The sequence below is a fragment of the Nilaparvata lugens genome, chromosome 3 (genome assembly GCF_014356525.2).
Source record: "Nilaparvata lugens isolate BPH chromosome 3, ASM1435652v1, whole genome shotgun sequence".
Lineage (NCBI taxonomy): Eukaryota > Metazoa > Arthropoda > Insecta > Hemiptera > Delphacidae > Nilaparvata > Nilaparvata lugens.
In genome coordinates, this window is record NC_052506.1 from 31,123,603 (window position 1) to 31,138,181 (window position 14,579).

Below are 14,579 nucleotides of genomic sequence, written 5' to 3' on the forward strand. Positions count from 1 at the left end.
TGATAACAGGGCTAAGGATTTTATCAATCTCCTTCGATCCTTGGACATGTATCTGCCCAACTGGCAGCCCACTAGACTCGATGCTTGCCTGGACAATGTGGCTACAACCCTGAGGGTTGATGTCTGCATTAGGTGCTCTCCCTTAAACCTTTTTCTCAGTGACCACCTGGCACTTGAATGCACCATTGAAGTGTCCAATCTGGTGTCTGAGCCTGAGAGGCATCAGCGGCACATTTGGGTGAGGCCCATTACACAGTGTGGACAACAACGTTTTCTCCAGCTCCTGGATAACATCAACTGGGACCTGCTGTTGGTTCACCTCTGTGCTGAGCTGAATTTTACAGCATTCTTCAGTGAGTTCCTGTGCATCTTCAATGGCTGTTTTCCTCTTGAGAAGATCCTCCATGGGCAAAGTAAGAGGCATGGAGCAGCCTGGGTCACAGATGGACTGCTTGATATGCGTGACCTGATGCTTGTGACATATGAGAGATTTCGATCTGATAGACTTCCATCTTCAAGGAGAATCTACTCTGGCTGGTCATACCAGATTGCAGTACAACTCCGCGCTTATTGAACGGTCTCCCAATAAGTGCAAGGCTGCCTGGAGTGTCATCAGAGCAAGTAAGGGTTCTTCACTGCCGTCTACTTTCTCTGTTTCTGCTGATGATCTACATGACACCTGGACTGAATCGATTCATAGGATCCGTGGGGGGATCCAAGCTTCCTCCTCAGTAGCAGTGGACCTGCTGGCTGCCTCAGTTCACCCTCCAGACTCGCAGCTCCTGACCTGGCGCCCTGTGCCCATTTCTATTCTGCCTATAATATCAAAAAATTTTGAGATTGCGGTTGCTGAGCAGTTCCTTGAGTATTGTGAGCAGTGCGGCTTGTTTGCGGCCACCCAGTTTGGTTTTAGAAAGGAAGATCGACTGCTGATGCTGCTGATTTCCTTCTGCGTAAAATCTATGAGTGCTTTGAGAAGCGTGAGCTTGCTGGGCTCACATTATGTGACCTCAGCAAGGCTTTTGACACGCTTGATCATGCAATCCTTCTGAGTAAACTCAGGCACTATGGGGTCAGTGGATCCCCTTTTAAATTGATTCAATCCTACCTGGGGGGCCACAGGCAGGCTGTACTGGCTAATAATGTGCTGTCTCGTATAAGAGGCTGTGTCAACTGTGGAGTGCTTCAGGGCTCTGTCCTGGGACCACTTCTCTTTTTGATTTCAGTGAATGATGTAGCTCGCATGGATGGCAGAAGTGTTGTCTGCTAAGCAGATGACACCACCTTCTTTGATCATGGTCATGGAGTTGATGTGCTGAGTGCCGAGATGTTGGAGACCAGGTTGTTTGCTTCGGACTGGCTTTCTGCAAACCTCTTTCTTCTAAATGATGATAAAACACAGTTAATCATATTCAGCCTCAGAAATGGGGGTGAGTATGATTTTTCTCCGGTGAAACGGCTTGGGTTTGTTCTGGATAGGAAGCTGTCTTGGGCTGACCACATTGAGGCTGTGTTGCAGGCTGAGCAGAGTGGTTTTCCTGCTCAAAAAGTTGAAATACTCTGTTCCTGCATCCTATCTTAAGGTCTGCTATTTCTGTTTTTTTTCAGAGCATAGTCCTTTATGGCCTCACGCTTTGGGGTGGAGCCACAGATGTGTCGCGAGTGTTGCTCATTCAGAAGAGAGCCCTGAGGATCCTTTGTGGTGCTGAGCGACTTGCCCACTGTTGTCCCCTGTTTGTGTGAGAGAAGATTATCACAGTCTTCTCCCTCTATGTATTTCAGACTCTCTGCAGAACACATGCAAATGTGGGGGAGCTTGTAACGAGGCAGAATATACACCCACATGAGGCTAGAGGGAGACAGAGGCTAGACGAGCCCTACCAAAGACTGAGCAGGACTCGAACGGGCTATGCCCATCTATCTGTCAGGCTCTTCAACAAGCTGCTGGTGATGGCTAGGAATCTGCCTGCCGGAAAAATTTCGGAGGGCCTTGAAAGGCTTATTATTGGAAAATCCTTTGTACTCACTCCGTGAGTATTTCATGCTGGACTGCAGCTTGTTAAGCGCATATTTTTGATAACTTTTCCCTTATTGTTTTGTTTTCTTTTGGACTAGTAGTTTGACTGGCCTACTTGTTTCTTTTGTGTTTTCTTGACGTGTCCCTGGGGGTTTTATGCCCGCCTTATGGACTTAACATGAAATAACTGAATAATTGACTATGCGCACTGCTCCTTTATGTATTGATTTCTTAAATTTACATTCAGGACCCTACATCTGCAGCCAATAGCCAAGAATGCTGTGGAAGAGAGAAACCTCAATCCTACAATGGACGAATTAAAAAGTTACACTAACAGACGGGCATTGAAGGCTTGTTTCTAGTAAGGTAGGCTTACACAAAGAGTTAGCTTGCTAGGAAACCTACAACGTCTAGGCATGTCAACTATAATTTCAGAAAATGACCGATACATGATGCTGCTCTGACCCTTTTTAGAGATGCACTGGCCAGCACCCCCTGGGAGGCTGTGCTCCATGACACAAATGACCTGTTTGGAACATTTTTCCAGTATTTCCGGGAGAAGTTGAACAATTTTTTCTGGAAATTGTCAAGCCACGTCGCTATCAAGGACCAAAAAAAAGCCCGGGCCGTGTGAAAAGTCATCTTGAGTGGTACACTGATGATCTTGCCAGACTCAAGGGAATCATGCTTGCCCTAAAAGATAGATGTGAGCGTGGCAACGACGATGACAGAGAAAGATACCATCGGGCCAAATCCATCTACAAAAAAAGTATTGAGGAAGCTAGAAAGTTGGCAACAGCATCTAAAATTGAGAGTGCACCAAATCGTTGCAAGGCTGCATGGGATGTGATAAACTCACATAGATCAATGCCGAGGAGACAACTTGACTTTGCAAGTCCTGACTCTTTCAACAGTTTCTTTATAGAGTCAGTGAATGACATAGTGAGTGCATTACCTGTTGTTCCTGAGGATCCAGTTGAGCTTCTGGCTGCACGAGTACCACTCACGCACGCTCGTCTTTATGTCTTCTGTCCGGTCACTCCAATGGCCCTTAGGAGGATAATCCGGTCTTTTAAACCATCCAGGAGTCCTGCTATCTATGGCATGTCTGCTTATATGCTTCGGGAGGTGATTGATTCTATTTCAGATCCCCTGGCAGCAGCTGTCAACGACTGCCTGAGAACTGGTGTTTTTCCAGATTTCCTGAAGACCTCAAAAACCGTTCCTGTCTACAAAAAGGGGGACCACCAGAGCCTTAACAGCTTCAGGCCAATTTCAGTGACTCCAGTGTTTGGAAAGGAGGTTAAAGCAGTCATCAAGCCCCAGCTTGAGAACTTCTTTGAAAGACAAAACCTTCTTTCGAGTATGCAGTTCGGTTTTCGAAGAGGGAGGTCTACTGTGGATGCAGTAAATAAAGTGGCTGAACGTATTGGACAGGTGTTTGAGAATGGAGAGTCTCTGGAGCTGACCTTGTGCGACCTGAGCAGAGCCTTTGATTGTGTTGACCATTGCATCCTGATTGAGAAACTGCGCTACTATGGTGTAGTGGACTCAGCGCTATCCATTCTGGAGTCCTATCTGGCTGGGAGGCAGCAGGTGGTGTCTCTGGGTGGAGCTTCTTCCTGTCCACTCCCTGTGAGCCACGGTGTACCTCAGGCATCAATCCTGGGACCGATCCTATATATAATTATGATAAATGACCTCGACAGTGATGGCTCAACGCTCTTGTTTGCGGATGATACATCATTGATGTCATCTGGCCGTGACCTTCAGCAGGTGTTGAAGATGTCAGCTGAACATCTGCGATCTTCAATTTCATGGTTCCTGGCAAACCGATTCCAGTTGAATGCAAACAAGACCCAGCATGTCATCTGCAGCTTGTCAAGAAACCTTCCTGGTGATCAAGATCCTGTCAAGCTGCTGGGTTTTGTTCTGGACAATGAACTCAACTGAGCCAGCCATATTCAGCATGTGACCACAAGACTATCCAGAATTTGTTTTCTGCTGCTGAAGCTGAGGGGTCATGTGACTGAGTCCTATTTAGTCATGGTGTATCATGCGCTCTTCCACAGTCTCGTTTCCTATGGCCTACTCATGTGGGGTCATTCAGCAAAGGTTGTGGACTTACTGAAGCTGCAAAAACGGGCTGCCCGAATCATCACCGCAAGCCCCTTTTTGTTAGACTTGGTATTCTAACAGTGATCTGCCACTTCCTACTTCTCTGTTTAATGTATGTCAAGAGGAACCAGCAGTACATGTTGACTCGGACTGATGTGCACGGACATAACACCAGACATCAAAAGCTGATTGATATTCCCAGAGTACGTCTTCAGAGATCACAGGTGTGCTTCAGGAGTTCGGCATTGCGATACTTCAATAGGCTGCCTACAGGAGTAAAACAGTTGGATTTAAGAGCGTTCGAGAGAGTTGTATCCAAGCACTTGAAAAGCAAGGCGTACTATAGTGTTAGTGAATATATGAGTGATGATTTCTCGGAAATGCTGTTTTGCTCTTGCTAAACATGCCTTATGTATGCCTTTTGTTTTTTGTGTATTGTATTTTATGTTTTTGACGCCATCGATCCCATATTCCGGGTAAAGGATGCAGATAACGTTAAATGTAACGATGTCTCACAGAACCAGCCAATTAGTTTTAGTGCTGGTATAGACATTTGGCTGATAATAACAACACATAATAAATCGATGGCAACCGAAAATTTTACGCCAGATTCCAGATATAATGGCCATCGATGTAAGTTAAAACTGCCAGCCATTTTACCATTGTACAAGTCGTCGAATATTTGTTTGCAATCGATTTAGTAAGTTATGTTATTCTGATCACAGAAGTTAGACGTCATTCACAGTATAATGACAGTCTCAACTTAAGTCATGACCATCAGTGTAAACTTATGCCGAAACAATCTGTATGGTAAATGATAATTTCTAACGTTTCAAAATCAATATATAATCAACCCCAGAAGGAACACACCCAGGTTATGCCATGTTATAATCATATATATCAGTAGCCTTGATTATTTTCAATGTTCAGATAGAGCACCTTTTTTCTTCTGATCATAGTTTTGCTTAACAAAAATAGATTAAACTGTTGTTAAAATCACTATAACTAAGTCAGCATATTGTCATTTAAAAGCAAAAACCCAACCTCCTAACCTCCCCTTTCACATTTAAAACATTAATAAACATAACTCTAGTTAAAAACCCCTAATCCATTCCAGCATATTGCAATTTCGAAGCAAAATCCTAACCCCCTAACCTATCTCTTCACCTTTGAAATATCAAAAAGCATAATTCTACCTGGACCCTAGCCCTTCCTAGCATATTGCAATTTCAAAGCAGAAACCTAACCTACCCTTATGAAACATTATTAAATATAACCTAAAAAAACATAACCCTTAACCCTATTTTGTCAATAAGTTTAATTTCTTCATTGTTGATAAACGATGTGGCAACCTTGCAATGCGTGTAAGAGATAGCGACATCTGCTTTGTTGAATAATACACAAGGATAGCAACACCATTGCAAATCACACACTGCCATTATAACGTGAACCTCACCATAGGTACTCAAAGAATACTTTTGAATAACTATGTGATAACTGTGACCGTTGCTGGCCGTTACTCTGTATCTGAGACAAAGAGAAGCTGCTGAAGGAAACCATGAAGGCTTAACTCACATTTACGCGACTCAGGTCGAGAAGAGACTCGACTCTATAGTGAGGTCCACGTTATAATGACAGTATTTGATCAACTTTGGTTTTGCTATCCTTGTCTATCATTTTACAAAGGCGGTGGTACTATCTTTTTCTAGGTCCACAACGATGACAATTATGTTTTTGACAGTGTGAAAATATAATTAATTAATGCAGAGAATCGGCATCGCTATTCTTCTATCTTCATCCACTGCCATTATAAGGTGGACCACACTATAGTCGAGAGCATGTCTTTTACATCTAATACTTTCGATTTCAAAGCAAAATCCTAACCCCTTAACCTATCCTTTCACCTTTGAAACATCAAAAACATAACTCTACCTGGGCCCTAGCCCCTTCTAGCAAATTGCAATTTCAAAGCAAAACCCTAACCTATTCTTATGAAACATTATCAAGTATGACCTGAATAAAACCTAACCCTTAACCCTATCACATTTAATACTTTGAATTTATTCGTCATCTTTAGAACAAAACATAAACATGTGGTTCATTTTCTAGAACCAAACGTATCCATTCATGATGTGCAAGTTGAATCTTGTCGGCATGCAATCAGCTGGTATAGTGAGGTCCATGTACCAATAGCAGTGTAGGAAGATAGGAGAAAAGAGTTGCCAGATCTCAGCCTTGCCACCCAAACTGCTGATACTGGTATATCTGATGAATGTAACAGTTCATTATTGTTGAAAATAGTTTATCATATTTTATTTGTCGAGAAAATATATTTTTTAAATGAGTAATAATAAATGTTCATGATTGTTGAAGGATAGACAAGGATAGCAACACCATTGCAAATCACAAATCACACACTGCCTATATATATATATATATATATATATATATATATAATATATATATATATATATATATATATATATATATATATATATATATATATATATATATATAAGAAACTTTAAAGTTTGTAATATAAATTAAAACAGGAGACACAAGACATAAATAGATTGAAAACACTACAACTTAGAAATGAAAACTTACATTAGAAATGGGGGAAATTTTCGGAAACTGAGTTTCCTTCCTCAACCGAGCAGTGAGTGGGTAGCCTACAGTTTGAAATCAAATGGTCGTGACCACAGAGTACGCACGGAGAGTCAATTGTAGCAGCAGAGACCACAGATTATGCGGTGCAGACAGATGGAGAGAAAAAGGGTACAGATTCAGGGGACATTATAGGGTATTTAGGGGGCGGTTACAAACAGGATATTTAAGATTTGAGTAGGTTATGAATAAGGAAAGGTGTAGCTTATGAATTGATAGAAAAGAGGAGATTTGAAATTAGAAATCAAAAATTGCATGGTTGCCTGTAAAGTCGGTATATGGGCGAAAGTTTTATGTGACAACGACTTGAGTGGTAAAATAATTTTAATGTGAATATTCATTCGTATAGTAGGAAGAAGGATGAAATAATAGTAACAATTTGAAACATTTATTTATACAAAGAATTATATTTAAAACATTAATTTATTCGAAGAATCTCGCACTGAACCACAACATCGTGATTACTACAATATAACCTATTTACTTATGCATGATTATGTGATTATGCATTATTGTGATTACTACAACATAACCTATTCACTTATTCACCTAAGCAGGCACAGTCGCAGGAGATTGCTTGCGGCGCCTGCGCAGGTTGACTGCTCCATTTCACTCTCTCTCCAGGTGAATGCCTTCGGATTGCTGGCTGCTGCTGCGTTGCTCGCCACTGCTCCTATTCGTGCTCTTTCCAGACGACCGTGAACCGAAACGAACGCTCTCACTCGCTCTCATTGTGAGCGCATAATGTGGGAACGTAACACAGTTTCTTGAAGTGTCACCCGGCAAACCAATTTATAAGACGTTGTCACGTCAAAAAAGAATTAGACTAAAATTGGAGAAAGTAATTGTAGAATTGAACTTGAATGAAATTTATTTTTCATTTTCATTGAGCATTTAATATATATTTGATAGCTGTGAAATTTATTATGATATGATGAAATTTATTTCAATTCAATTAAACAGTTGGTGTAGAGTTGATAGCTATGGTACTATTGCTGTCTGTTAAGACCAGGACTGGAAGCAGCTCCAAGCACCCAAATAAAAGCCAATTCTTTTGTCTTGATATCTATGGAGGGGGCTGTGGGAGGGAGGGTGGCAAGGACTTTGACTTTGAAGCATTTGTCAAAGTTCTTGTTGTGCTCAGAGCCATGGGTAGGGATAAGTAGGGAAGTATTATTTTTAAAGAAAGCCCTGTGATTGTTGATCTGGAGGTTTAGGGCAGTGGTGGTTTCACCTATATAGAAGGCAGGACAGAAGTTGCAGGAAAGGAGGTAGATGAAATTTTTGGAGATGCAATTACTGGATTGATGGATTTGGTGGGTGTAGTTGGTGATAGGACTGGTAAAGGAGATGGAAGAATCAGTGATAGGACAGGTTTTACAGCGGGGGCGTTTGCAAGGTAGGGTACTAGGTGGAGAATTTTCACTCACCTCTGATGAAATCCCAACTCCACCTGGTACCCTACCTTGTATAATACTGCCATTATCATGTGGACTTCACTGTAGATTCCGTGTCTATAGGTTCAGCATACATTGTAAACACAATGATGAGAAAATGTTTAATGTCCCACTTGCTTCAGTTTTCTGGAATAGACACTTGCAGATCTGAAATCTTGAAAAAATGAAGATCAGTGGCATTCTGTGATGAAGGGTGAACTGTGTGATTGTTGAGGTACATTATTATATTCACGTGGGAGGTGGAGATATATGGTGTGGGAGTGTTGAATGAGGGGAGTCTCACTGTAGAACTGCACCTTACAAGTGCGCTAGTGTAGTATCTGTTTGAGTAACCCCATAGAGAAACAATACCATAAGGTATAATGCTATTATTGCTTACTCTATTGTTTGTCTATGGTAACACATTCGTTGGAGCAGTTTGTTACCTGCTACTTGGAAATATAAGTGTTACTTCGTTTTCATGAACCAGTGAATGGATGAGCATGTACAGTTGGCAGCCATTGTGAATTAATGAACACGTGTAGCCATCATGTCTGAGAAATCATCTCATTTTAATTGTAGTTTATGCAAAAATCAATTGTCCAATAGTTATAATTTGCAGCAGCATCTTCAAAATGTTCATGGAAGAAATAGACCTGTGAAGGAGCAATATGTCCATTCAAAGACTGTAGAAGAACATTCAGCAGTAAACATTCAGAGTTAGTGAGACACTTGACAGAGAAGCATGCATTTCAGCCATCAATCGATGAATTCATGTTTGCTTCTGAAGATGGTAAGTTATTTGTAGTTATTTAAGTTTATAATGTAGTCAAGTTGTTGACAATCTTTAAAACTTGTGACCCCCTGGATTGGAGAACTTGCTCATAAATAGTTGTATTTTAATCTTTGAAACCTGCAATTTTCAATCAAAGAGAGTTGGTGAAAATTATGGAAACAGCTTAATATTCCTTTTACAAGGATAATTTTACATTAAGTTTTTATTGGGGATACAATTTGAAAAGAAGATTACTCTTAAAAATTACTCTGTCACATCAACATTTTTGTCCCTCATATCAATCCAAATTCATTTTTTAATGAGAAGATGGTTATGTGATACATGATTTCGATAAGTTCAAAGAGAAAATGAATAACAAAAACTGCACATTATCTTAAACCGTTTCAGTTTGTTAATGTAAGGGCAGTTTGCACAGAGACAGTTTAAACTGGATTAAATCCGTATCAAGCCTTGTTTGTTATAATTTGTTTCATTTTGAGCTAAAGCCACAGTTTTTTCAGTATTAGATTTTTTTTCTAACATGAGTGCATAGAACATAGAACAATAAATTGCCATATAGCCATCAACAGAAATTGAAGAAGCATAAAAAGTGCCAGTGTATAGTTTTACAAATTTGATACATTAAATTGAAAACCTAGCAATGTTTCCAGGGTGCAATGAATCAATTAAAGTAATTTCCGACTTTAATAATTTAAGAGGTTATGTTGTGTTTTATTTCATTGACGAATCATTTTCAGTTCCACTGAATGCCAGTCACAGCTCAGTAACAGTTATCACAGTGAACGGAACTGCTCTAACAAATAAGTTACAAGCGCATGCATCTCTAGGTTAGATTGGGCCGCGGAATTGGAAATATCTGGAACTCAAAATATCAATGTAAATGTCATATGCTTGAAAACTGTTGCTGGGTGGAACTCCGAATATTTGTCAGACAGCGGAATTGGAAATATCCGGAACTCGAAATATGTTGCTAGGCGGAATTGGGAGTATCTGGAACTCAAATTATTTGTTTGTCAGATGGCGGAATTGGAAATATCTGGAACTCAGAATATAAGTGCCAAAGTGGGAGTACTGGTAATGTGTTTGTTATTGAGAAATGGTTCAAGTCTGACTTATTTTATGGAATGATATGGACTAATTAGCCCACTTAGGGTAATTCATAGCTCATTATATATTAATTTTGAACGGAAATATTGGACTTGAACTTTAAACAGTAGAAACAACTTGGCTGATCTTTTTGGACTTGTTTTTCATTATCAAAATTTGGGAATAGAATACTTTTGGACCTGGTCTGTCGTTCTTCTCCAATTATATTCATATTCATACAAGCTTATATTATGCAAGCTTTCAAAACTCTGTTATCTGTTTCAACAAACAAGACTGACGACTGTTGATGTGTTGATGAATTTATTTTAGGTTAACTATAGAACCCTTCATTTGTTTTGCGATAAATTTGTTTCATCCCACATCTACCCAGTCTCGCTAATAACGATCGATATTGTGAGTTCGATATATTTCCAATTCCACATACTTCCAATTCCACCAGCTGACAAGATATTTTGAGTTCCGCCTGTCAACATATTCAGAGTTTCATATATTTCCAATTCCGGCCAGCTGCAAGATATTTTGAGTTCCATATATTCCCAATTCATGCGACCCGTTAGATTCCTACAACGAGACGCACGTAAAATGATAGAGAAAAAAACGGCTAAATCTCCAAATGAAAGAAAAATTTGGCCTGGAAAGGAACCAATGTAACGTCGTCAAACTTGAACTATTCGGGGGTGTCGATCAAATGTGCGAGAATCAGCACATCATTGGGAAGGATCTCAGATGTGCGATATTTCAGGAATAGAGAGTACCACACAGCAGCTTCTCTTTGTCTCAGAAACAGAGTAACGGCCAGCAACAGTCACAGTTATAACATAGTTATTCAAAAGTATTCTTTGAGTATCTATAGTGAGGTCCACGTTATAATGGTAGTGTACGATTTGCAATGGTGTTGCTATCCTTGTCTATCGTTCAACAAATGTGAAAGAGTCAGGGGTTAGGTTTTATTCAGGTTATATTTAATAATGTTTTATTAGGATAGGTTAGGTTTTTGCTTTAAAATTGCAATATGCTAGAAGGGGCTTGGGTCTAGGTAGAGTTATGTTTTTGATGTTTCAAAGGTAAAAGGATAGGTTAGGGGGTTAGGATTTTGCTTTGAACCACATGTTTGTGAACATGTTCATTAAATGAACTACATGTTTGTGAACATGTTGTAACGTTCAAAATCCGAATGGATAAATAAAATTCCTATTTGAAGAAATTTATAGGTCTAAGTGAAATGATAGGCTAATATCGCCAAAGATGATAACGTTAAAGATTAGATAATATCAGGCATCATGGCCAAATTGTACAACAGCCGAATAGGAATGAAAATAATTTTTGCTACCTTTATAATATTATATAAAATATTGAAAATTTGAGGTTAGGCATAAAACATCTACTGATCGGCAACCTAATGATCGACTGAGTCGCATAACGTAGAATCTGACCAAACACCTTGGCAGAAGCTTGTTGTAGCGAAGCAGTGTTCAACTTGAGGAACCAAAGGTTACACGTGGCTATTGCTGTAATATGAGAATCAATCTATAACCTTTATAAAATTACTTTGCATGTAAAAAGCATATTAAAAAACCCAACAAAAATAATTAAATGTATTAAGGAAGTAGGAGGTTACTAGGCGCATGAATACTATAATAATTTACATGCACCAATCAAATGGTGGCAATTGATAGCGGCAATAGTGAGCCGATACAAATATATTGTATATATTTCTACAAATGATAAGAATTTATAAATTATTATTGTGCAGTTTATGTTTTTGATATGGCCCGAAGGCAATTAAATTATTAAAGATGTAACATAAGTAATAATTTAATAGTTTGGTACGGTCTATTTGAGCCATGAATGGCGGAGGAACAGAGTATTTAATTTCATGTAAATTTGGAAATCGGAAATGAGAATTGTGATTAGAAAAGAGAATTTCGACACTTGCCTGCCAACGACCACCATGAGATGTAACCAAAATCATGGCGGAGGAACAGAGTATTTAAATTTCATGTAAATTTGGAAATCGGAAATGAGAATTGTGAATTAGAAAAGAGAATTTTGACACTTGCCTGCCACGACCACCATGAGATGTAACCAAAATTATAGAGCGTAATATCTTACTATACCTTTTAATAACTTAAAGTAAATCGAATTATTAAATTTTTTCATAAGACTTTGTGATGCTAATGTAAAGCAGAAGTCATTTTAAATAATTTTTTAACCCCTTGGAAGAGACGACTCCGGCTACAAATAATCCAGGACCACCAGGAGTTTGGATCGACATCAGCAGCTCATAGAAAATTCCAGCACGTGAGTGAAAAATATTCGAAATAGTGATAGGGCGCCCTCAGTGCTTCGAAATGAAATAAGAATCAAAGCTAGCTCGTCAAAAGGGTTTTTTATAAATTAAGAATTTGGTAAAAATACTTGCGCAAGTAAGATAGTATAAAGGTATTTTATTAGATAGTAACGAATCAATCCATATATCAAAAGATCTATCAATCAAAGAATACTAAGTTCTAGGCTGTCAATACAATATTCATATGATCATTAATCTCTGCAATATAATTTGCGATAATATAATGTAGCTCTGATTCACTAGATGAATTGATCTTGAATGAAAAAGACTAAGAAATTGTCAAAAAACCACTGATTATTGATAATTAGAAAGACCGGTTTCAGTTATTACACCATTGTCAATCTCTGATAAACTAAAACTAAATACAAGAGCAGCAGAATTTATACTAGTAGGCGAGTACTGCTATGGTCGAGGGCATGAACGCCTGCCATTGGCCTAGCTAGACAGTCTCCTCCCCCTCAACGGTGTGACAAAATGGCGGCTTAAGCAACAGAATCGCCATGATAATAAAATTTACTATCTGGTACAAAATAAGAACCAAGAAAACAAATGTGAAGATAATAAAACAAATATGTAAATGAAAAACTATTGACTAATGTATGCTTACATGTTTATGATAAAACTAAATTTGTAGTGTTGTACTGGTTGAAATGAATCTGGTCATTTAAACTATACTGGGGATTTTCCTTAATTACTCTTGTTATTTCTAAAGCCTCTAGAATATTCAAAGATTTGCCTTTGTTATTAACATGCAGAAACTCAACATTCTCTGTCCACAATAATCTGTCCACCATACTTTCTTCATACCCATTTGTGACAGCTATCTGTTTAATTTTAGTGATCTCTTTTAGTGAAATTTAGCGGAAAAATATTCTAACTGTAATAAATTTTTATATTCGTTGAATATCCTACATCAATATGCTATCCAATAGAATTGGAGATTAGCAGAAGCTGTGCTGTTGAGGCAATATCAAAATCATGATTGCTCATAGGTATTGTTAGTGCTCTATAGACCATGCTATTGAAAGCAGCAAGTTTGTGAGAAATAGGATGACAAGAATGAAGAGGAATGATAACATCAGTATGGGTTGGTTTTCTGAAAATAGAAAACTTGTGAAAACCAGTGCTATGATCTATTCTTAAATCTAGGAAATTCAATACACAATCCTGTTCTACCTCTACAGTGAATTTAATGATAAATCATCATTGGATAATAATATCTTCATCAAATAGAATGACGATTGGCTCCAGTTACAGTGCTCGGTAACCATCATCACAAAGAACGTTACATTCAAAGAACTGACTGGATGGAACAGGAAAAAACCCGTTGCTAACGCATGCGCGATACGGTGCTGTCTGAGACAGAGAGTGGTTTGTTACCACACAAGAACACAAGGTGGACTTAGCTTAAATGTATTCTTTAGTCCTAAATGTATGGAGAGACGAAAAGCAATAATTACTATATTGCATTTTATTCACTGCCTCACTTTAATTCAGCTCTCACATATCAACTCAGAATAAATTAATAAGTAAAATGATGGTTTTCTTTTCAACCATTATGACAATCATGATTACACAAACCACTCTCTGTCTCAGACAGCACCGTATCGCGCATGCGTTAGCAACGGGTTTTTTCCTGTTCCATCCAGTCAGTTCTTCGAATGTAACGTTCTTTGTGATGATGGTTACCGAGCACTGTAACTGGAGCCAATCGTCATTCTATTTTCTTTTTATTTTCATTCTATTTCTTTTCAACCATTATGACAATCATGATTGTGTTGTTACACAGCATGGATGAGACGTTTCAGAGGAACTACCACACTAGTGCTGCAGACTAGATGAATTAAAATACCTGTAGGAGAGTGAGGTAATTGAATATTAGTAAACTAATTTATTTACAACAAAACAAGAATGAACAAGTTTTCATTTATTAGTTAAGCTCAAGATATTCAAGAACAGAAGTACTAACTTGATAAGTAGAGTAAAACTGTTACATATCTTTTTAGCTATGGTACTAGAACCATGTAAGATGGAACTAGATACCTAGTTTTCAGAATCTTATAGCTAAATCCATACCGTAACATATCC